The sequence below is a fragment of the Hemiscyllium ocellatum genome, assembly GCF_020745735.1.
Source record: "Hemiscyllium ocellatum isolate sHemOce1 chromosome 27 unlocalized genomic scaffold, sHemOce1.pat.X.cur. SUPER_27_unloc_30, whole genome shotgun sequence".
Lineage (NCBI taxonomy): Eukaryota > Metazoa > Chordata > Chondrichthyes > Orectolobiformes > Hemiscylliidae > Hemiscyllium > Hemiscyllium ocellatum.
Window position 1 is genome coordinate 33,512 of NW_026867499.1, and position 24,000 is coordinate 57,511.

The 24,000-nt window shown below is 45.2% G+C and overlaps 1 non-coding gene across 1 annotated transcript; it reads right to left on the reverse strand.

Moving 5' to 3' along the window:
* Positions 1–4,618: 4,618 nt before the first annotated feature.
* On the reverse strand, positions 4,619–4,690 carry trnaw-cca (transfer RNA tryptophan (anticodon CCA)). Its single transcript has one exon. It is a non-coding gene; the product is annotated as a tRNA-Trp (tRNA).
* Positions 4,691–24,000: the final 19,310 nt, after the last annotated feature.

Consider the following 24,000-nt stretch of genomic DNA (forward strand, 5'->3'; position numbering starts at 1 on the left):
AACTATATGAATGGGGAAGTGTAGAGGAGGTTTTACTCTGTATCTAACCCAATGCTGTCTCTGTCTTGGCTGTGTTTGTTGGGGACAGTGTTGAAGTAGTTTCACTTACAAATTAAGAGTAGAGGAAGTTTTATTCTGATTGTGATCCCATGCTGTCCTTGTCCTGGGAGTTTTAGATGGCGTCTATAATTGCAATGAATGCAGACTTGGCTGTGGGAGTGAAGGGTACTTCTACCTGAGCAGACCCATCTTTGAGATTTCTGTGCTGATCAAGACAATCTCAGACACCTTCATTCACTTTTCCAACCAACCACAGGGTGGTTAAGGATGGTATAAATGCTGGCATTGCCAGCGATGCCCACACCCCATGTATGAATAAATACTTTCTGTTTAAAAGTTACATTCACGTTCCAAACCCTCTAATGTATGATTACTTACATGGAAAATTCCTGTATGGTTGGAATATCATTTTAAAACATAGGAATGTGTCAACCATGTAGAAATATAACAAGAACAACAAATTGAGAAGTTAACAAGTAATGAGCAGGACCAGAATGCTGAATCAGTCTGACCTCCATGACTGAGAGAGTTCTCCCAGATGTTGAAGTTACACTAGTGCCTTTTACTCTTGCAGCTTCCCAAACGTTTGTCCCTGATGTATGATCTTTCAATGACCCGAAGAACTAACTGTTTTTATCTCCATAGCTGCTGCCAGACTTGCTGAGTAATTCCAGCCCTTCTGCTTTTTTCTTTTATGGGATTTGAGCTTCCCTACATCAGTGTAATGAAGAACTGCAGATTCTGGAGACCTGAAACACAAAAGTGCATAAATTGCTGGAGAAACTCAATAGGAATGGCAGCACATGTGGAGAGAGAAGCAGAGTTAGCATTTGAAGTGCTGTGACCCTTCTTCACAACAGTTCTGGACGCAGGGCAGGATATTGGCTCTGTTTCTTTCTCTCTCTCTCCACCGGTATTGCCAGACTGGCTGAGTTTCTCCAGCAATTTCTGTTCTGACACTTTCACAAGGTTGATATTTGTTATCCAACCCTAATTGCAAGGTATCTTGTTTGAGCCAATTCAGAGGGCAGTTTAAGAGTCAACCACATTGCTGTGGGTCTGGAGTCACATGTAAGTCTGATCAGATAAGGATGGCAGTTTCCCCTAAAACCTCTCCGCCCCCACCCCACTCCGGCACCTCTCCGCCCCCACCCCACTCCGGCACCTCTCCGCCCCCACCCCACTCCGGCCTATCACCCTCACCTTGACCTCCTTCCACCCATCCCACCTCCATCGCCCCTCCCCCTAGTCCCTCCTCCCTACCTTTTATCTCAGCCTGCTTGGCTCTCTCTCTCTTATTCCTGATGAAGGGCTTATGCTCGAAACGTCGAATTCTCTATTCCTGAGATGCTGCCTAACCTGCTGTGCTTTGACCAGCAACACATTTGCAGCTCCCTCCTGAAAGGACATTGTGAACATGGATTTTTATGACAATTAACGTCAGTGCCATCGATACCATACTGAGACTAACTTTGTGTTCCCCATTTATGATTTGAATTATTCACATCTCATCTCTTGCTGTGGTGGGATTGTGAACGCATGTTCCCTGGATTACTCATCCTGTGACATTATGTCTAAACTGTTGCTTCCCATCCTTTGTTATTTTGTGTCTGCTCTTTACGTCTTTGTCCTCTGATGTTTGGGAAATTGAACCTGTTTAAAAGATTGCTCGAAACCTGCCCCTTTGACCAAGTCTTTGGTCACCTGTCTTAATCTGTGTTCCGGTCTTGTGATTTTTAAAGGAATTCTCATTATGTTTACGTGAAGCACATTGAGATAGTTAACTGTACCACAAGTATTATTAGAATGCAGCTTCTATCCCTATCTTAATATCTGAAAATAGAGGGTCATATTGTAAAAGTAGAAGACAAAAATGAGGATGATTTCTTTTCTTTGTGAGGGTTGTGTGTCTTCCTCAAAAGTTAAATATGTCACATCGATACACAAGTCAAATTTACACAGTTGTGCTGGCACGCTTGTGGAGCTCTGAGTTGTCTTGTCCTGTTCTCTGTCGGTGTGTCCTGATCTCGTGTGAAACATCTTCGCTCAGATGGCAATGAACCGGTGAAGTGTAACACATGACTTGCTGGTTTGCCCCATTTCCTGCAATAAAGAAACCAACGCCCGTGTAAGAAAAGACTCTCTGCAGGATTGCTGTGTCAAGACAAATTCTGAACACTAAGCAGGCTGCACAAAAATGCACTCATATCAATTTACCTGAGGGAAGAGTCTCCGGTGTCCATTTCTCTCTGTCCCGACAGCACAGTATCTTCCTATCTCTCTGTTAACAGGACCTTTGGAACACGTTCAAAGTTGCCCATTTCCTACGCATTAGTGTAACCGACTTCTCCTGCCTCACGAAACAGAGAGAGAGAGAGCAGAAGAGCGAGTGGGCTCCTTCTTCCACCAGACACAGCTTGCAAGTCGAAACAAAATGGTTCAATATCCACCAGTAGTCCTGCGAGCAGGGAGACAGATTGAGAAGCAGATGTTCTTGAAACTCTATGCTGCTTGTAATTCCCGGAGCAATGTACAATGTATTTCGTACTCAGCAAGTCTCAGTTGCTTCAGGAGCTGGGCGCGCCCATGGTTCTTGGCTAGTTGGTCTCGGAGTATGATGCTAGCTTTGGGTTTTCTAGCATATACAGACGGTGGGAGGGGCCGGGTTCCAATCTCAGGTGAACCCTCATTTCTTAAATTGACATGAGCAAAAATGCTGCGTCAGTTTTCTCAAAAAGCCGCTTTGTTAAATAAGATCGGACTGCCTGAATTAGGGACGGCGCAGAGCTGCCATTGCAGTGAACACGGCGAAGGGAAACACTTGCTCAAAGTGAAAACAAGTATTGCAGATTTTTCGCCCGTGCAATCCGAGTCTGAATGAATCCTCCACCTGTATTACGCTCAACTCTGAGGGTGATACTTCAGGAAGCGGGGAAGTGAAGTGATTGCAGATGGCGCTGAACAGGTTGAAGTGAATGGTACCGTCCTGAGGAATGTCAGCAACGAAGGGAGATTGGAAAGTTTGGGGCAGCTCTCTTTGGAGAACAGAGGGCTGAAAGCTGGTCTGATTGAAGTTTTCCACGTCATGAGGGTTTTAGACAGAGGAAATAATGCAGTGAAAATGCTCCCAGGCCTGAAAAGATCGAGAACGTTTTGGCAGAGATTTAAAGTCATCAGGAAAATAAGTAAAAGTGACATTAGGAAGACCGTTTTCAAGGGACTGGGGTCAGTAAGTCGCTGTCTGACAGTGACAAAGAGGCAGATTCAATGGACACAAAAGGGAAATCGGTGGACATGTTCAATGTAACAATGTGCAGATTTACAGGGAGAAGGCGACAGAATGAGACACGTATTTACATATTGTGTTGAGCCAGCAGAGCTAAGGTGGGCTGCATGGCCTCAGTCTGCGCTGTCAGACATTTTGTGATTCTGAGTGAAATCGGAGTTAGACCAACAGAACGTGGAAAATTTGACAACGGGTATATTCTACCCAACAGGATACTCCATCACAGAAATGAAGGTGTTTTGACATCATTCTCGAAGGTCCATGCCACTATGCAGATTCAAAACTGAGTATTCCTTTGAATCACTGAGTAATTTGTTACAGTTATTCAGTTGAGGTGAGCGGAGTTGCGCATTGGGAGCCACTCCAGTTGATAGGTCGAAGCCGTTTTCTCCTGTGTGATAGTCCCACCAGCACTCCAATTTGCTGTGCTTCCAGTCAGTAGATGCAGATTACTGTCCCATACTGATCCACGGGCCACGATGACCCAGCTGTGGTGACAAGCTTGTGAAGGTCTGAGTGCTCTTCTCCTGTTCTCTGTCGGCCTGCTATGATCCGAATCATCAAACCTCTCTTCTCCGAGATGGGGATAAACTGATGAAGGTGAAACACATCAGTTGCGGTGTGTTCCATGCGCAGGAGGCCCTGCTGTAATTCCCCACGCTGTCTCACACAGCAGCATCCTCTCGGTGAATTACGCTTGGCAAATAAAAACGATTGAACCAAATCAGTGTCCTCCATTGGATTTTACTGACACCGTTTATAAAATTCAGGCTCACCGTTAATGTGGAGAGGGGCCGTCAGACTGTAGTTTCCGCTGCTTCTGTTGAATAAAGATAATTTTAACTGTGTCCAGTGAGAGGAAAGGATTTGCTGTTGGTGGGAAACATTTCTATCTGAACTCGTTTGTCACTCTGCTATGACAGGAGGAGCTGGGACCTCCTGATAGTTTGAAACACAAAGCTGATAATCACTAGATTATGTTGTAAAAATATCGGTATAATGTTATTCACACCGCGCTGTCACCAACTGAACGAAGCGGCTGTGTGTTTAAATCCCGTGATGAACAGTTTGTCTTATTATTTCTCACACTGGGGGGAGCTGAGCATTTACCCAAACACTGGGCACACCACCTCCCTGATTCAGTGTTCACAAATCAAACTGATAGCAAAGCTTTCCTGTGATCGAAAGTTTCCGGAAAGAAGATTTGGCTCAACAGAAAAACGGAGTAAACATACTCCTTCCTTGGTTTGAAACATAAATGGTCGACTTCAGTGAGCCTGACGTGATTCGAACACGCAACCTTCTGATCTGGAGTCAGACGCGCTACCGTTGCGCCACAAGCTCACTGATGGCCGGAGGTCTCTATTCATGATTAAAGGAAATGATCGCACTTCAATGATTTTACGTTTTGAGTAGCAACGGAGATCAACAGTTCATGTCTGTTCTGTTCCTCCCCCCTCTCTTTCTGTCTCTCGAAACAATTTCCAACTCTCTCTCAATGAAAATCTGAAAGAATTGTGGATGCTGTATATCAGAAACAAAAAAAACAGGAGTAGCATGTGACCCTTCCACAGAACTGATGGTGATTGGGAAAATGTCGGTTTATATGCAGGAGATATTGTGGGAGGAAGGCGGAGATCAGGACAGAGCCCAAAGCGAAGGAAGAACTGTTGGACAGATAAAGGAGTTGATAACGATCTGCGTGGGAGGGTGAATAACTGTTAATGGAGACTGTTCGTGGCTAAGTAGTGTGGAATGACAGACGATGTGATAACAAGGCTTGGTGTGTGTGGGAGGGACGAGGATACTATGGAGTTCAGGCCCTAGAATTATTGAATTCGATATTGGGACCGGAGGGATGTATGGTCCCCAAGTGGAATATCCAGTGCTCTTCGTTCTGCTGGTGCTGAGCTTCACTGGAACAATACAGCAAACCTGAGACACAGATGTTGGCCAGGGAACAGGGTGGGGTGTGGAATTGGCAGGCAGCTGGAAGCTCAGGGTCTTTTTTGCAGGCAGAGCGCAGATGTTCTGTTCAGCAGTCACCCAGTTTATGCTTCGGTTCCCCAATATAGATGAGACCACATTGTGAGCAGCAAATGCAGTAGACTGGTTGTGGGAAGTGCAGGTAAAGTACCACTTCACCTGGAAGGTAAGTTTGGGCGCTTAGATAGTGAGGAGGGAACAGGTAAATGGGCTGGCGTCACACATTCGGCAGTTGCAGAGGAAAGTGGCGTTGGACTATTGGGGTAGGAATGGGGGTAGGGTTGATGGGAATGAATGAAGTGTGGACCCAAGGCATAACTCCTGCCCATTTACCTATCTGTCAAAAAGAGGAATATGTTAAGTGTGTACAAGGAAATTTTCTAATTCACAATGTGGATGTACCTACTGGAGAGGGTGCAAAACCTAAGGCCAGCAACCCCAATTCTATTAACATTAGAATCGTGATTGAAAATAATATATCAGATCAGTGGGCGGCACGGTGGCACAGTGGTTAGCACTGCTGCCTCACAGCGCCTGTAGACCCGGGTTCAATTCCCGACTCAGGCGACTGACTGTGTGGAGTTTGCATGTTCTCCCCGTGTCTGCGTGGGTTTCCTCCGGGTGCTCCGGTTTCCTCCCACAGTCACAAAGATGTGCGGGTCAGGTGAATTGGCCAAGCTAAATTGCCCGTAGTGTTAGGTAAGCGGTAAAATGTAGGGTGGGTTGCGCTTCGGCGGGTCGGTGTGGACTTGTTGGGCCGAAGGGCCTGTTTCCACACTGTAAGTCTAAGTGTTGAAGTTCTAAATTGGAGGAAGATTCAGGTATTAAGCAAGATCCTACAAAAGCCGATTGGGGGCAGATGTTCGCAGGTTGCTGGAAAATGGAAAGCCTTCAGATATGAGATAACAAGAGTCCAGACAAGTATATTTCAGTTAGGGTGAAAGGAAAGGCTGGTATATGTAGGGAATGCTGGATGACTAGAAAAAATGAGATTTTGGTTAAGAAAAACAAGGAAGCATATGTCAGGTATAGACAGAGAGATCGAGTGAGAGTATGAAGGCAGTACAAGCATACTTGAGAGGGGAATCATGAGGGCAAATAGGGGGCTTGAGATAGCTTTGGCAAATAGAGTTAATGATAATCCAAAGGGTTTTTATAAATACCTTAAGGACAAAAGGAAAAAAGGGAGATAATAGGGCAACTGAAAGATCAGCAAGGCGGCCTTTGTCTGGAGCTGCAGTAGATGGGGGGGGGGGGCGTGGAATACTGAACGGATATTGTGCATCAGTGTTTACTGTGGAGAAGGGCATGGAAGATATAGAATGTGAGAAAATAGATGCTGACATGTTGAAAAAATGTCCATATTACAGATGAGAAATTGCTGGATATCTTGAAATGCATAAAAGTGGATAAATCCCAAGGACCTGATCAGGAGTACCCTAGAACTCTGTGGGAAACTAGGGAAGTGATTGCTGGGACTCTGACTGAGATATTTGTATCATCCATAGTCATAGGTGAGGTGTCGGAAGGCTAGAGGGTGGCTAATGGGGTGCCAGTATTTAAGAAAGGTGGCAAGAAAAAGCCAGGGAACTATAGATCGGTGAGCCTAACATCCGTGATGGGCAAGTTGTTGGAGAGAATCCTGAGAGATAGGATTTACATGTATTTGGAAAGGCAAGAATTGACTAGGCATAGTCAGCATGGTTTTAAGCTTGGGAAATCATGTCTCACAAACATGATTGAGTTTTTTGAAGAAGTAACAAAGTGGATTGATAAGGGCAGAGCAATAGACGTGATCTATATGGACTTCAGGAAGGCGTTCATCAAGGGTCCTCATGGGAGACTGGTGAGCAAGGTTTAATCTCATGGAAGCTGAAAATGTGTTGCTGGAAAAGCGCAGCAGGTCAGGCAGGATCCAAGGAGCAGGAGAATCGATGTTTCAGGCATGAGCCCTTCTTCAGGAATTCATGGAATGCAGGGATAACTAACCATTTGGATACAGAATTGGCTCGAAAGCAGAAGTCAGAGGGCGGTGATGGAGGGTTGCTTTTCAGACTGAAGGCCTGTGACCAATGGTGTGTCAGAAGGATTGATGCTGGGTCAGCTACTTTTTGTGATTTATATAATGATTTGTATGCAAACGGAGGAGGTATAGTTAGTAAGTTTATAGATGACACCAAAATTGGAGGTGTAGTGGACAGCAAAGAAGGTTACCTCAGATTGCAACGGGACCTTGATCATGGGCCAATGGGCTGAGAAGTGGCTTTTGGAGGTTAATATAGATAAATATGAGGTGCTGCATTTTGAAAAAACAAATCAGAGCAGGACTTTTACACTTAATGGTACGTTCCTTGGAAGTGTTGCTGAACAAAGAGACCTGGGAGTTCAGGTTGATAGTTCCTTAAACGTAGAAACGCAGGTAGATAGGATAGTAAAGAAGGCTTTTGGTGTGCTTTCCTTTGTTGGTCAGAGCATCGAGGATAGATGTTGGGAGCTCATGTTGCCACTGTACAGAACATTGGTCAGGCCACGTTTGGAATATTGCATGTAATTTTGGTTTGCTTCCTATTGGAAAGATGTTGTGAAACTAGAAAAGGTGCAGAAAAGATTTACAAGGATGTTGCCAGTGTTGGAGGGTTGAGCTAGAGGGCGAGGTTGAATAGACTGTTTTCTCTGGAGCGTCAGAGGCTAAGGGGTGACCGTATAGAGGTTTATAAAACCATGAGGGATATGGATAGGGCAAATCGACAAGTTCTTTTACCTGAGATGGGGGAGTCCAGGACTAGAGGGCATAGGTTTAGGGAGGGGAGGGGAAAGATATAGAAGGGACATAAGGGGCAACCTTTTCACGCAGAGGGTGATGCATGTACGGCATGAGCTGCTGGAGAAAATGATGGAGGCTGGTATAATTACAGCATTTAAAATGCGTCTGGTTGTGTATATGACTAGGAAGGTTTTATGGGGATGTGGGCCAAGTGCTGTCAAATGGGACTGGATTAGGTTAGGATATCTGGGCTGCATGGACGAGTTGGACCGAAGGGTCTGTTTCCGTGCTGTACATCTGTGTCACTCTGTGAGACTCTATGGGATTATCTGCCCAAGAGAGCAGTTGAGACAGCTTCATGAAGTATATTGAAGACACAGTTGGATGGGTTTTTGCGTGGTAGGGGAATTAAGGGTGGTCGGGATAATGCAGGTTGGTGGAGCTGTGATCTTAATGAATGACGAAGCAGGCTTGACCAAATGGTCCTCTCCTCCTGCTTCTGTTAATATGAATCTGCAATACTGCGTTTCCCGCGACAGGAGTTTTCCCACGGCACAAAGGAGGTTTTCTAAAATAAATTTAAACCCATTGCTTTGCTTGAACTCAAACTGCATTGACTTGGAGGAGAGTGGGATTTGCAAAGTGCCCTCCCCTCCACACGTGCCTCAACTGCAGGGCAGCTGTCCGGCACGCCCTCCATTGTTGACGTCACAATGCGGATGCAGCCCTGTCAGCTTCAGAGTGAAACTTCCTCTCTCTGGGCAATATCTGGGAGCAAAGCAATGTCACACCCTTTCCATATACCATCCTCCAGCAGCGAGGGGGGAGGGGAGGTAGGGGTGGGTGAAACACTGTTCACTTGTAGCAACTGGAGTGAATCCAGGGAGGGGGCAGACACTCCAAAGGTGCTCAAATACTTTCTATCTCTCTTAAAGCTATTTTCCTTGTGTATTCACTCAGTTTGGCACGTGTACAGTTTGCACCCTCGAAAAGGATTGCTTCTTTACTCATGTTCACAACTAAAAGGTTAGATTCTCATGGATCTGAGCAGCATTTAAGGGATTGGCACATGTTAAAAAAATGTAGGGCACCTGGGGCATGTGGCTCGTTGGTCTAGGGGCATGATTCTCGCTTCGGGCCACTTGGTGTGTGGACGTGTGAGAGATCCCGGGTTCAAATCCCGTATGAGCCCTTGTTTCTTACATTGCCTTGTGTGGAAACGGCCAATCAATTCTCTCAAAAAGCAGCTTCGTTTAACGAGATCCGACTTCCTGAATCAGGGATGGGGCAGAGCTACCATTACAATGAACGCGGCAAGGGCAACACTTATTCAAAGCGAAAACAAGTTTTACTTCACACACAGGGTGGTGGGCGTTTGGAACGCGTTAGCAGCAGAGGTGGTAGAGGCAGGCACGGTAATTTCATTTAAGATGCGTCTGGATAAATGCATGAGTGGATGGGGAGTAGAGGGATACAAATACTTAGGAATTGACCAACAGGTTTAGACAGTACATTTGGATTGGCTCAGGCTTGAAGGGCCTGTTCCTGGGCTGTAAAATTTCTTTGTTCTTTGTTCTATATGATGTATATCTGATATTGTTGGCTGTTGTAAAAGTTTCTTTGTAATTATTATTCACCTTCTAATGTAGTAATGGAGTTACGTCCTGTTTTGTCATAATTTTTTTTATTTAATAGGCCAGCATTCAGCAATTTTACTGCCTTTCTTTTCTCAAGAAGCCTTAACATCTAATTTTCATATCCTTGATTCAGCTCCATTTCCAGCATCTTTGTAGGCAGTTTGTTCCATGTTATTGTCACTGGAATGAAGTTTTCCTCCATACATACCTAAGCCTATCTGGCTGCATGAGGGTTTTCAGGTTTCTGTGGCCTGGATAATATGTGATCAGCAGGCATCTGGCAATCTAAAGGAGTTTCCACCTATGTTATGTTCATTTAACTGTACTGACAGTGATCACTTATTTTGTGATTTTTCTTTGTAGGAAGACGTGCAGAAAGAAATCTGAAAGCAAATGATACATCAACTTCTGACAGAGCCACTTGATTCATTGGGACTTGAATGTCAGCAGCCATTCCAATCAAGAAGACCTGTTTGCTTGAAAGATTTTGGACACTGGTGTGGCAGGAAGAATACTGAGACACCCGAGAGAGGGAGATTCAGTGCGCTGACTGTGAAAAGTGCTTCAAACCATTTACTCAGCTTAGGGGAATCAAACTCTCACCCGTCACGGTGGGGATAGACTGGTAATTTCAAACCCAGAGTAACACAAGGAAAGCTCCTTCAATGGGGAAACCGTGGAAATGTGGGGACCGTGGGAAAAGATTCCCTTCCCCATCCGTGCTGGAAACTCACAGACTCATTCACACCGGGAGAGGCCATTCACCTGCTCAGTGTGCAGGAAGGGCTTCAGTCGGATCAGCCATCTGCAGACGCACGAGTGGGTCCACAAGGGAGAGAAGCCATTCGCGTGCCCCATGTGCGGGAGAGGGGTCACTCAGACAGCTGCACTGCTGACCCACCAGCGGGTCCACACCGGAGAGAGGCCATTCACCTGCTGTAAGTGCCGGAAAGGATTCACCTGCTCCTCCCACCTGCGGAGGCACCAGTGAGTTCACGCGCCATCGCAGGGGGATTGAACGAACGATGGCCGAGTGCCAAGTGCTTATGCACGAAACACGATTCTCCCGCCCCTTGGATGCTGCCTGACCTGCTGAGCTTTTCCAACACCACGCTCTCGACTCTGATCTCCAGCATCTGCAGTTTTCACTTTCTCCTCGAGGGCAAGGTTGGACTTGTGTTTTATTCACTCATTCACTCCTTACAGCCTCTCCTTTGTTGTGGCCTAACTGCACATACATCAATGCAAGTTTCAGAAAGATTTTTGCAGCTTTTGTTTTGGAAAAAATAACATTCTTCCCGACTTTAACGAAGTTTCTGAATATACGGTTTTAGTTATTCTCAATTTTAAATATCAACTATTTCCCACATGCCGTGTTTCCCAGGTAAAGTCATCACCATCCATTCTCTATCTCCCTGAGAAAGACTTCATACAGCGATCAAAGAGGGCTGAGGCACGAGAAAGGACGATTGTGGGGGTGCAGGGGATGAGGGGGTCGTTGGTGATGGTGGAGAAAGGAGGGAGATGGACAGGGGTTCAGAGCGTTGGGGGGAGAATAGAGGGTGCAGTGTGAGGAGAGAGAATGGGCAGGGGGCAGTGAATGGGGAGAAAATGGACAGGGGGGCAGAATGTGAAGAGAGAGACGGCACAAATGCCACCTTCTCCAGGCCTGGTGTCAATGTCCAACGAACTGGAACCCACTCCTCCCACATTTCTCAATATACACGTGGCTAAGGCAATGGTACCATATCATCATTCCAGGCCATTCACACCGACCTTCCCAACAGCATCCCACTTAGACTCACTCGATTACGCTACAGCCCTGCAGTTCCCCATGGCTATTTCCTGATGAAGGGTTTTGCCCGAAACGTCAATTCTCCTGGTCCTCCGATGCTGCCTGACCGACTGTGCTTTTCCAGCTCCACACTCTCGACTCTAATCTCCAGCATCTGCAGTCCTCACTTTCGCCCAGTAAGGGGTGAATGTTCTATTCCTAGTCTTTTAGATCTCTTAAAATCTTTCTCCCACACCCTAAGCCTTTACCCTCTAGTTTTGGAATACCTCTACCCTGGGGAAAGGACAGAAACGTTGAAAAGCCAGACAAAATGCAAAAGAAATAAAATGTCGAGGCACAGCGAAAAAAAATCGGCAAAATAAAATAGCGTCGGCATTTGTCTCCCGTATTCGCATTTGGACGCTTAATATTTGTTATGATCGGGAGGTGCCCGTGTTGGACTAAGGTGTACGTGTTCAACGTTGGACTGTTGTGCTGTATCAGAGTTGAATATTGTGGCGCTGGAAAACCACAGTAGGTCAGACAGCAACTGAGGAGGAGGAGGGTTGACGTTTCGGGCACGAGCACTTCATCAAGAGTGACGTGTGGATAGACAAAGAGGCCTCAGTGTCCTTCTACACCAGTCACTGCCAGTTGTCAGAAAGTGCAGCAAGCAATGAGCAAAGCAAGTGGTATATCAGCGAGAGGAATTGAGTTCAGAAATGAGGATGTCTTCCTGCAGTTAGGTCGGTTATTGAATTTATTCAAGGCTGAGTTCATGTGATTTTGAAGAACGAAGAAGTTATGGGGGGAGGCAAGAAAATGGCTTTAAGACCAGTACAGAACAGTTACAGAGTCACACAGCACAGAAACAGACCATTCAGTCGAACACGTCCATGCTGATGGTGTTCTGAAACTAAACTGGTCCCACCTACCAATGATTGGCCCATATCCCTCCGAACATTTCCTATTCATGTACTTACCCAAATGCCTTTTAAACATTGTAACTGTACCTGCATCCAGCAACTCCTCTGGACATTGATTCCTCACACGATCTACTCTTTATCTTTTAGAAAAAAAAAGGTGCCCCTCATGTCTTTTTAAAATATTTCTTTCTTCACCTTCAAAATTTGCTCCCTAATCTTGAAACACCCACACTAGGGAAAGAATACTTGCCGTTCACCTCATTTATACCTCTCATGATTTTATAATCCTCTCTAAGGTCACCTCTCAATCTCTGATGCTCCAGTGAAAAAAGTCTCAGCCTATCCATCTAGATGCAGGTATGTTTATATCCAGTTATGAACTGTTCAATGCTGGTGCCAGCTGGAAATATAAATGACCTATTCCTGCTTCCAATTCTCTCACTGTGTCCAGGACAGCAGGAGACCATACAACATAGGTGCAGAAATTAAGCCATTTAGTCCATCAGATCTGCTCCACCATTCAATCACGGCTTCTACGTTTCTCAGCTCTATTTTGAAATATGGATTTTGGAAAGGCAGATCAGGGCAGGATCTACACATTTAATGGGGAGTGTTGTTGAATAAACATACCTTGGAGTGCTGGTTCATAGTGGAGTCGCAGGTAGACAGGGTAGCAAAAAAGGTATTTGGTATATTTGCTTTTATAGGTCAGTGCATTTCAATATAGACGTTGGGAGGTCATGTTGAGGCTGTACAGGACATTGATTAGGCCACTTTTGGAATACTGCATTCGGTTCTGGTTTCGCTGCTACAGGAAAAGTGTTACGAACTTTTGCAAGGATTTGGAAAAGATTTACATGGCTATTACCAAAGTTGGAGGGTTTGATTTATCTGAAGAGGCTGAATCGGCTGGGCTGTTTTCTCTGGATCATTGGGGGCTGAGGGGTGACTTTATAGAAGCTCATAAGGAGCATGGATAGAGTGAATAGCCAAAATCTTTTCCCCAGAGTAGGGGTTTCCAAAACTAGAGGGCAAAGGTCTGAGGTGAGAGGGGAAATATTTCAAAGGAACTTTACAGGCACCTTCCTTACGCAGAGGGTGTTGTGTGTATGGAAAGAGCAGCTAGAGGAAGTGGTGGATGCTGGTATAATTAAAGCATTTTAAAAGGCATCTGGTAATAGGGAGAATTGAGAGGGATATGGGTTATGTGCTGACAAATGAGACTATGTTAATTTGGGATATCTGGTCAGCACGGACAATTTGGACTGAAGGAAAGCAGAAGTGTCATTGTGAAGACTGGACTTTCAGAGCAGCTTTCAAGGATGTTTCGTCCTTACTGGGAGCAGAAGCTACAATGAAATTTTTCATTTGTGAGACAGCAACTGAGTGAGTGAGGACATTCAGGATATTGGTGGAAAGTGGGAATTTGTTTTAATGTGGAGTTGAAGTGATTGAAGTAAAGTGTGTTGAGCAGGGAGCCTAGTGAAGGGTTAGGTGAGTTTTTGTTTTAAACTGCTCATTTCTTTCAGCCTCCAACATTGTATTTCCAATGCTGTCCATCAGTGGGAGCGGTGAATCAGTAACTGGTAGTATTAGAAGCCTTACGATTTTCAGTACTGCAGGTATTGCATTGTCTCATCAGCTTTGTAAAGGTTACTGGCAGCAGCGGGAGGTATGGGCTGGATTCACTAGAAATGATTAAGCAGTTAGATAACACACGTACAAGAGGGCAGGGTGGGACTTGTCTTTCGATTTGCAGAAGGTGGGAGTTTCTGATGCTTCGGTCCATGGCAAACACAACTGCGGTAAATCATAGAATCACTACAGCGTGGAAGCAGGCCATTCATCCCATCAAGTCCACACTGACCCATCCAACGAGCATGCCACCCAGACCCACGCTATCTGGTCGTTTCTGCCGGTGAGTGAGACTAGGTCACAAGATTAGAGAGTAGGTTTAAGACAGAGGAGAAGGAACTGCTTTTCCCGGAGAGTGGTGAATCTATGGTAATCTCTGCCCAAGGAAGCAGTAGAAGCAGCCATATTCAAGACATAGTTCGATGGGATTTTGTATAGTAGGTGAATTTAGGGTAGTCAGGATAATGCAGGTAAGAGGAGCTGAGAAGATGGATAGATGAGCCATGATCTTAATGAATGGTGGAGTAGCTCGAAAAACCAAATGGCCTACTCCTGCTTCTATTACTGCGAATGTATAAACATGCATTTCTCATGGCCAATCCGAATCAAGGCAGGTGAGCAATGTAGTGATGTGGAAAATGAACATCAGAGAATGATAGAAAGGGACACGGAAAGTAAATGTCCCAGTCCAAAGATGTGCAGGTCAGGTCAAATGACCATGCTAAATTGTCCATATTGTTAGGTTCATTAATCAGAGAGAAATGGGTCTGGGTGGGTTACTCTTCAGGGTGTCAGTGTGGACTTGTTGGGCCGAAGGTCCTGTTTCCACACTGTAGGGAATCTAATCTAATCAATCAAAACTGGATTCTACAGAACACAAAATTTGAAACTGAAGACTGTATGGCTAAATGTGTGCTGCAATGTAACAAAACTGAATGAATTGACGGCACACATTGAAGAGAATAATTATGATCTGAGACTCCTTACAGGGACATGGCTTCAGGATGACGAGGATTGGATCTGAATATTGAGGAGTACGTGGTATTCAAGTTGAATAGGAAGCGAGGTAAAGGTAGAGGGTTGGCACTGCTAATCAAAGCACTAATAACATGGTACTGTGGTGTGAGCTCGGATTCCAGGTCCTGATTTCTCTGTCCTCTTCTCCCTGTTCCCACAGAGTAAGATGTTGTCTGTTCTCGGCTCAGCTGCCTTTCTGCTGAGCCCCTTTTACACCTTCCAGAGCAATAAAACATTCAGTCAATCAAGGCCCAATCCACAATATTCTGAGCCTGACAACCATCCAGACTGAGAGAGTAATCGGAGCAGGAAATAAAACAAGAAAAATGAAACAAAATTAGACATAAATGCACATTTGGTGCTTAAAGTGTGTTCATTAGACAGTAAACCAGAATTAGGGGTCTCCCAGGATTCTTATCATCCCCTACTTGAGGAATTCTCTCTCCCTAACAATATTTACATCAACAGAAATAAAACATCTTTTATCAAATAGACATAGAGATATACAGCACGGAAATAGACTTTTTGATCCAACACATCCATGCTGATAAGATGTCCTATATAAATCTAGTATCCCATTTGCCAGCATTTGGCCCATATCCCACCAAACCTTTCCTATTCACACACCCATCCAGATGCCTTTTAAATGTTGTAATTGTACCAGCCTCCACCACTTCCTCTAGCCTATTTACCCTATCCATGCCCCTCATGATTTTATAAATGTCCATAAGATCACCCCTCAGCCTCCGACACTCCAGGGACACTCCCCATCCTATTCAGACTCTCCTTATACCACAAACCCTCCAATCCTGGCGACATCCTTATCTATCTTTTCTGCACACTTTCAAGTTTCACAACATCATTCGTATCCTATCGTAGGGAGACCAGAATCGAATGCAATAATCCAAAAGTGGCCGAACCAATGTCCTGTACAGCTACAACATGACCTCCCAACTCCTATACCAATAGCATTCAATGAGCCAAATGGCCTATTTGTGCATTGCAGCGATTTAATGATTTGACACTCTGGAGGCAGGAAACATGTTTCCACTGATGGGTATGTCCTGAACCAGAGGACACAGCTTAAAAGTAAGGGGTAGGCCATTTAGGACAGAGATGAGAAGAAACTTCTTCACCCAGAGAGTGGTGGGTGGGTGGAATGCTCTGCCCCAGAAGGCAGTGGAGGCCCAGTGTCTGGATTCGTTTAAGAAAGAGTTGGATAGAGCTCTCAAGGATCGTGGAATCAAGGGTTATGGAGATAAGGCAGGAACAGGATGCTGATTGAGGATGATCAGCCATGATCATAATGAATGGTGATGCAGGCTCGAAGAGCAGAATGGCCTACTCCTACACCTATTGTCAATTGAGTTCACGTGCCATTGCAGGGGGATTGAAGGAGCGACGGCTGAGTGCCATTATCGACTGGACTATCAACCCAATTCCGGGGATTCCTGGGGTTTGAATCCCGCCGAGGCAGATGGTGGGATTGTAATTCGGTCAGAAATTTGGAGTTCTGAATCTAATAATGAACCCATTTTTGGGGGGAGAAACTGTCATCTAATTCACTCATGTCCCTTTTAGGAAAGGATTCACTCAGTCATCTCAACTGCATCCTTTATCCCGTCTGGCGTACACCTGACTCCAGGCCCACAGCAGCATGGTTGACTCTTGACTGCCCCCCATGTAAAATGATGGGAGTAACTTAAATGGACACAGTGTGTAGGTTGAAATTGCTGAGTGAGGCAATACTTCCTTCAGCTTAAGGCTGTACCAAGGACCAATTATGAAGGGACAACTCTGTGCTGACCAACAGTAAAGGAAGTGGAGTTGGGAGGAGTGTGTGAGCTTTGAGCTGTTTTTTAAAAAAGCTTTTTTCATACACCTTTTTTTTTGCTGAGGAGATCTGAAGCTGTAACAAAGTTGGGCGGCAATAAAGGTAACTTGAACTTAACCCCAGTCTCAGACTGTCAATGATAGCTGTGAGATCCAGTAGGTTTTTGTTTTAAAGCTGCGCATTTCTTTCAACCTTTTGCACTAAGTTTCCAACATCGTGTATCAGAAGGAGCAGTGAATGAATAGCTAATATCATTAGAAATTGTAAACTTTTCATCTCTACAGGTATTGCATCATTTCATCGACATTGTAAGGTTTACTGGCAGCACCTGGAGGTGTGGGATGTATTCATGAGAAACAAAGTTTAAAATCGTACAACACCAGGTTATAGTCCAACATGTTTATTTGGAAGCACTAACTTTCGGAACACTGCTCCTTCATCAGATGTTTGTGGAGCAGGATCATAGTAAAATTTATAGCAAAAGGTCGCAGTTTCATGCAACAGAAATGATATAGAACAAACTTAGATTGTTGTGAAATCTTTCATCTTTTAGGATGGGTTGCAGGTTTTGGTTCATTAATATGTAAATCCCAGAACTTGCTTGAAGACACATTCTCGAGACAACTTAAGGTCTGTATCCCAATCTTGAGTGAGACTGGTTCTATTTCCAAAGTAGGAATTTATAAAATCTCACATGGATTGACTGCCTGTAGATTGTATTTGGCTCAAAAAGCGCACAATGTACCTGCAAATACAAAATCACACCAAAGCCTTATATGTAAGTGTGCACGCATGAGAGTATGTGTAAGTGTGTGCGTCCTGGATAAAGTATGTGAGTGATAGAGTATCAGCCTGTGAGAGGGTGTATATGTGTGTGTGTCTGAGAGAGGGATCTGTGTGAATGTGAGAGTGTGTGCTTTGTGTGGGTGTGAGAGAGCGTGACAGTGAAGTAAGGTTACCTGTCATGTGACAGGAATCCAAGGTCCTGGTTGATGCCATCCTCATGTGTTCCGAACTTGGCTACCAGCCTCTGCTGGGCCACTGAAACTGAATAAGCAGTTACATAGCACACATTGGAGAGGGCAGGGTGGGACTTGCCTTTCGATTTGCAGAAGTTGGAGGTTCTGGGTGCTGGAAACTAGGGAAAACACATGCTGGTGGACCTTCGGCTCAGAGAGATGCAGCTAGAAGCCAGGCTGCAGACACGTTGGGGGAATCATCAAACCCCCTACACTGTGGAAACAGGCCCTTTGGTCCAACAATCCACACTGACCCCTCTTAGAGCATCCCACCCAATAACCTCCACAGCTAATCCCTGAATTTAGAACACCCAATCCACTCTAAGCTGCACATCTTGGAACCTTGGGAGGAAACCAGAGCACCCAGAGATTGGGGAGGGTGGGGGGGGGGGGGGTAGGAAAATGCAAACTCCACACAGACAATCACCCTGAGGGTGGGATCAAACTCAAGTCCCTGGCACTGTGAGGCAGCGGTGCTAACCACTGAGATGCTGCCGCGCCGCCCACAGTCTTGGATTGAAGGCATCGATTGACTTCATTCCAGGGTTGAAGGAACGGATTAGCTTCATGCCAGACACTCCAGCCCGTTTGGGGAATTGAATTTGCTTCCACAGAGTTTCCATGCTGCGGGGGTCATTGCGTCTCAGCAGCTTCAACGATCCAAAGAAGGGCTCGTCTACGGCGAGAACTCTAGTCCACATTTCGCTACAGAGTTAAAGTTGTCTGCACAGTCAGAACCCTGGAACACTCCCACGCAGGCTGCGTGTAATCACGGGGCTTCTCAAGTCACGTTGATGCTTGAAATAATTTCCCCTCCTAGATTCAAACGCTGCTGATATTCAGGCCCTGAGTAAATTTCTTGTACACACCTGAACAGCAAATCCTCCTCTGCTAATACCTTGAGAAAACAGATCATTGCTGTCAGTGCAGGGCAGGAAATAGGATCGGAGAATTCTAGTTTGTACCGAACAGCCTTCCCTATCTCCTACCCGAAATCTCTGTTTCCCAATTCCTCCACCTTTCAATGGATTCCAACTCGAATTCATCCTTCCACCCTCCTGTTTTTGGCCAGCTCCCCTCACCGGAAAGCGCTGACTCTCGGTTCAGTTTCTTAGTTTCATCTTGGCATTCCCAATATATTGCCCACATCTTTATTTAGTTTTTAAAACAGAAAGGCAGTGGTTTGCTGATGCCAGGATCTGAGGGTAACTACGCTCACACTCCAGATTCTCTCTCGCGTCATTCACAACAATCTGCACTGCACATGTGGAAAGAAGGGGTTGCTGGGAGTGGGTGGGACGCATTCACCAACTCCCCATTCAATCAAGATCCAATCATGCCCACAGCGCCCCCAGTCTATTCTCTCTCACTATTCCTAGCTTCCCCCCGCCCTCTCACACACATGCCACCCTCTGCACCTCCGTCCATTCTATCTCCATACCCTCTGCCCCCTGTCCAGTCCAGTCTCTCATCCACCCTCTGCCTTCCTCCATCCAGTCCCTCTCCCCACACTCATTCTCTCTCTCCTCCTCTCTCTGCCCCCTCCATTCTCTCTCTTCCCCCACCCTCTGCTCTCCATCCATTCCCTCTCTCCCCCACCCTCTCCTAACATTCATTGTTACTCTCTTTCTCCCCCACCCTCTGCCCCTTTCCATTCTCTCCCCACCCACTGACCCACGTCCATTCTCTCTCCCCACACTCTGCGCCCCCATTCTCTCTCTCTCTCTGACAAACGCTCTGCTCCCCATCCTGTGCACCCCAGGGTTTCTCTAACTCCAATGCTCTGTCCCCATGTCCATTTCTCTCTCTCTCTCTCCGCCTAGCCTCTGTTTCCCATCCAATTTCTCTACCCGCACCCCCACTCTCATCCTTTCTTGTGCCTCGAACCCTCTTCGTTCACTGTATCAGCCCTTCTCAGGACAGAGAGCGCGGATGGTGATGACTCTACCTGGGAGATGGGAGGGGGCGGTGTGAAAAATGGCCGATCTTTAACATTGAGAATCGCTAAAATGATATTTTCAAAAACATCTGTAAAGTTTGAAAGCAAATTCAATTATTTTTCTAAAAAGCAGCAGCCATTTTTCTGAAACTTGCATTGAAATCTGTGCAATTAGCCCACAGTTGAGATAGGCTGTAGATGGAATGGCCAAGTCCTCGTCTTGTAAAGTTGGTTCAGATTAAGTAGAAATAGAGTCATAGAGTTGCAGAGCAGGGAAACAAGCCTTTCGGTGCATGCCAACCACATATTCTAAATTAATCTGGTGATCCATTTGCCACCATTTGGCCCATATCTCTCTCAACCCTTCCTATTCATATTCCTATCCAGATGCCTTTTAAATGTTGTAATTGTTCCAGCCTCGACCACTGTCTCTGGCAGCTCATTCCATACATACACCACCCTCTGCATGGAAATGTTACCAGTTCGGTTCCATTTAAACCTTTCCCTCTCAGCCTAATCCTATGCCCCTTCAGTTTTGGATTTCCTCTACCCTGGGGAAATGACATTCAAAGATTGAGCAGCCAGACAAAATGCAAAAGGAATAAACTGTTGAGCCCCAGGAAAACAAAAGAAGTGTGGCTCCAGCCTGTTTTTCTCTCCGATTGGCAGTTGGACCAGCATCTCCACTGGGCACACTGCGCATGCTTTTCGGTGTCAGGAAGCATTGCGCATGTACGCTGGTGTCAGCAAAATACTGCGCATGCTCCTTACTGTCAGCGGAAACGGCACGCAACATTCTTCTGATCGACCAATGGGAAGCCCTGAAGGACCGGAAGGAGTGCGGTCTTCCTGCCATTGAGAGCCTCCCCCCTATTGTCTGAATGCGGAAGTTGGATCAGGCGCTTGTGAAGGTGTTGTTGCTCCTCTCTCTATGAATGAAGATTGAACTTCATCCCAGACTGCAACTTCTTTCTTCTGTCCAAATTTGTGTGAGTACAACTTACTCTTCTCACCCCTTTCTCATTTTATTTTTTCACTCTGGTGTTCAGTTCTTCACTTGCAGCAAAGTTGGTTCAGGTATGTGTCTTATTTGGCAAACACATGGTAAATGTAGTAACGCAGTGTGAAGTTATAACCTTCCCTATGAAATAAAAACAGAAAGCAGGTACATTATTTTAAATGGTGATATATTGGGATGTGGAGTAAGTGAGGACTGCAGGTACCGAAAATCAGAGTCGAAAGTTGTGGCGCTGGAAAAGCACAGTTGGTCAGACAGCATGCGAGGTGCAGAACAGTCAACGTTTTGGGCAAAAGCCTTTCATCCAGGAATGATGTGTGGATGTACAAACGTGCCGCAGCTACCTTCTGCTCAGGCTTTCTACTCCAGTCAATGCCAGTTGTCACATAGGTGCAGCAAGCAATCAGCAAGGCAAGTGGTATATTAGCAAGAGGAACTGAGTTCAAAGTGGGGGTGCCTTCCTGTAGTTAGGGAGGTATTAAATATATTCAAAGCTGAGTTTATCTGACTTTTGAATCTCAAAAATAGTTATGGGGGAAGACAAGAAATTAAAAAATATATATTTTTATTCAAAACTTTTTCAAATCTCTCGCAACACCTCTATATACAAAAAAGAACAATACTAAAATACAGAAAAATAACAGTACAACAATGTCATATTATGATACTATTAATAATGAGCTACCTATTATTCTACTAGGACAAACTTAGCTTAAACTAAACTACAATCAAATTGAATAAAAAAAAATTAAACATAATTTAAGTTAATTTGAATTCTATCACATTACTATATTCTATTTCACTCACCACATCTCCATTAAGGCTTCCATCCATGGGAGCACCAGTTATTGCACCTGTATTCTTTTCACCCAGCCTTGCCCTCCCAGGGCCCCATGAGCACCCAGACTGATTCCCACAGCTATACCATAGTCCTAATTAATACTGCTGATCAGTCTGCATCAATACAATTTAGAAAAGGCCGCCACGTCTTGTAAAACTACTGTTTTGTGGTGCACCATATTTGTGAGGTCATCTTGGAGGTGGATGCTCCATCACCAGCATATGCCACTCCATAAGCCCTGGGGTTTTTTCCAATGTCCAATTCATTAAAATGTTCTTCCTTGCACAGTGCGTAAGAATGTTACACAGTCTGTTCCTGTGTTCTCCAAGAGAAGGCAAATTTGTCAACCTCAGAAGAAGAAATACCGGATTCACTTTAACTTCAATCCCCCAGGATGTCCTTCAGCTCCCTTACTATAGCACTCCAGTATCTCTGGATCTTACAACATGACCAATAGCAGTATGTGAGTGCCTATACTAATGTTACATTTGGGACACCCTGGTGATGCGCCACTCTTGAACCTAGCTAGCCTCTCTGGCGCCAAATAAGCCCTGTGTAAAATCTTCAATTGCATGCCCTGTGCTTTGTTACATGTTGAAATTTTCCTTACATTTTCCCATATATCTTGCCATACTTCTAATGAAATATCCTAACTCCTGATTCCACATGGTAGAGAGTCCCTCCACATCTCCTAAGGTATGTCCCTTCTGTGAATGATACAACGTACTAACTGAAAGAGCGCCTGTACACAGAGTACTCTTTACTCCACATTTGACCTGTAAAGCTGAGCCAGGAGTGTGGTCTTCCTCTGTATATAATCCCTTAGCTGAAAGTACCGGAAAAGGCCCCTATTAGACAATGCATATTTCTGTCTTAGCTGGCTAAATGACATCAAGACCTAACCTTCAAATAAATCTTCCCTCCAGGAGATTCCCTTATTCTCCCATGACTTAAAGCCGGAGTCTATTGTCTCAGGTTAAATCCTTAGGCTGCCACCTGTGGGGTAATCAGCGAGGTCTTCAGCCAAATGCCCTTGTCTTGCCTCAGTGTCCTTCAGGCTTTCACTGTATTTAAAATGATTGTACTCTTACACTGCTCAGTCTCGGATTTCATCTTATCAGTGAATAATAGATTAACTCGGGGACATCTCGACTGCAATGCTTCAACATCAAGCAAAATCGACCCCAAGTCCCCCCGTGCCCAGTCACCCACATATGCTAAGAAAGCGCTTATTTGATATCTCTCCAAGTCCAAAAGATCCACTCCTCCTCACCCTGTGAGAGCTGCAATTTGGTAAACTTAATTAGGGGGCGACTGCGACACCAAATAAAATAACCTAGACACCCATTGAGCCTCCGTAATACCCATCTGGGTAGCAACAACAGGAGCATTCTCATGGGGTACAACAGGCGAGGAAGAACATTCATTTTAATCAGAGCTATTCGGCCTAACCATGATAATGGTAATCCGTCCCACCGCTGTAAATCCTGCTTTATCCTCTCCAGTAATTGTACATAGTTAGCTTTATACAGCTGGTGGAAGGCAGGGGTAATAAAAATTCCAAATACAAAAACCCTTTTGACGACCATCTAAACAGGAACTGCATTCCATCCTTCAGCATGGCGTCTGATTTTGTAAAGTTGATCCTGCAGCCTGAAAAACTTCCAAATAAATTAATTGTTTGAATCAATCGAGGAACAGACTCCTCCAGATTGGCCAAGAACAGAAGGACATCATCAGCATATAGGGTAATCTTATGTTCCCCCATTCCCATTCCTGGCGCTATTATTTCAGGATCCCTCCTGATAGCCTCAGCCTCAGCTAATGGCTCAATTGCCAAGGTAGATAGCAGCGGTGAAAGAGGACATCCCTTTCGACTACCTCTCCCAGCATTAAAGTTATCTGACTTAGTGCCGTTTGTGATGACTGCTGCCTTAGGATCATTATACAACACCACCACCCATCTAGCAAAGGTTGTCCCCAGATCAAAGCGCTTGAGGATCCCAAACAGGTACAGCCATTCTATCTGGTCAAATGCCTTTTCTGCATCTAGGGAGGCCACCGAACCCAGGATCAACCTTTGCTGGCATACCTGCACCATGTTCAGTACCCTCCTGATATTGTTGGAGGAGCTATGGCCCTTAACAAAACCCATCTGATCTTCTTTCACAATACAGGACAACACCTTTTCCAACTTCAGGGCCAGTGTCTTGGGTAGAATTTTAAAAATCTACATTCAATAGTGAAATGGGTCTGTATGAAGC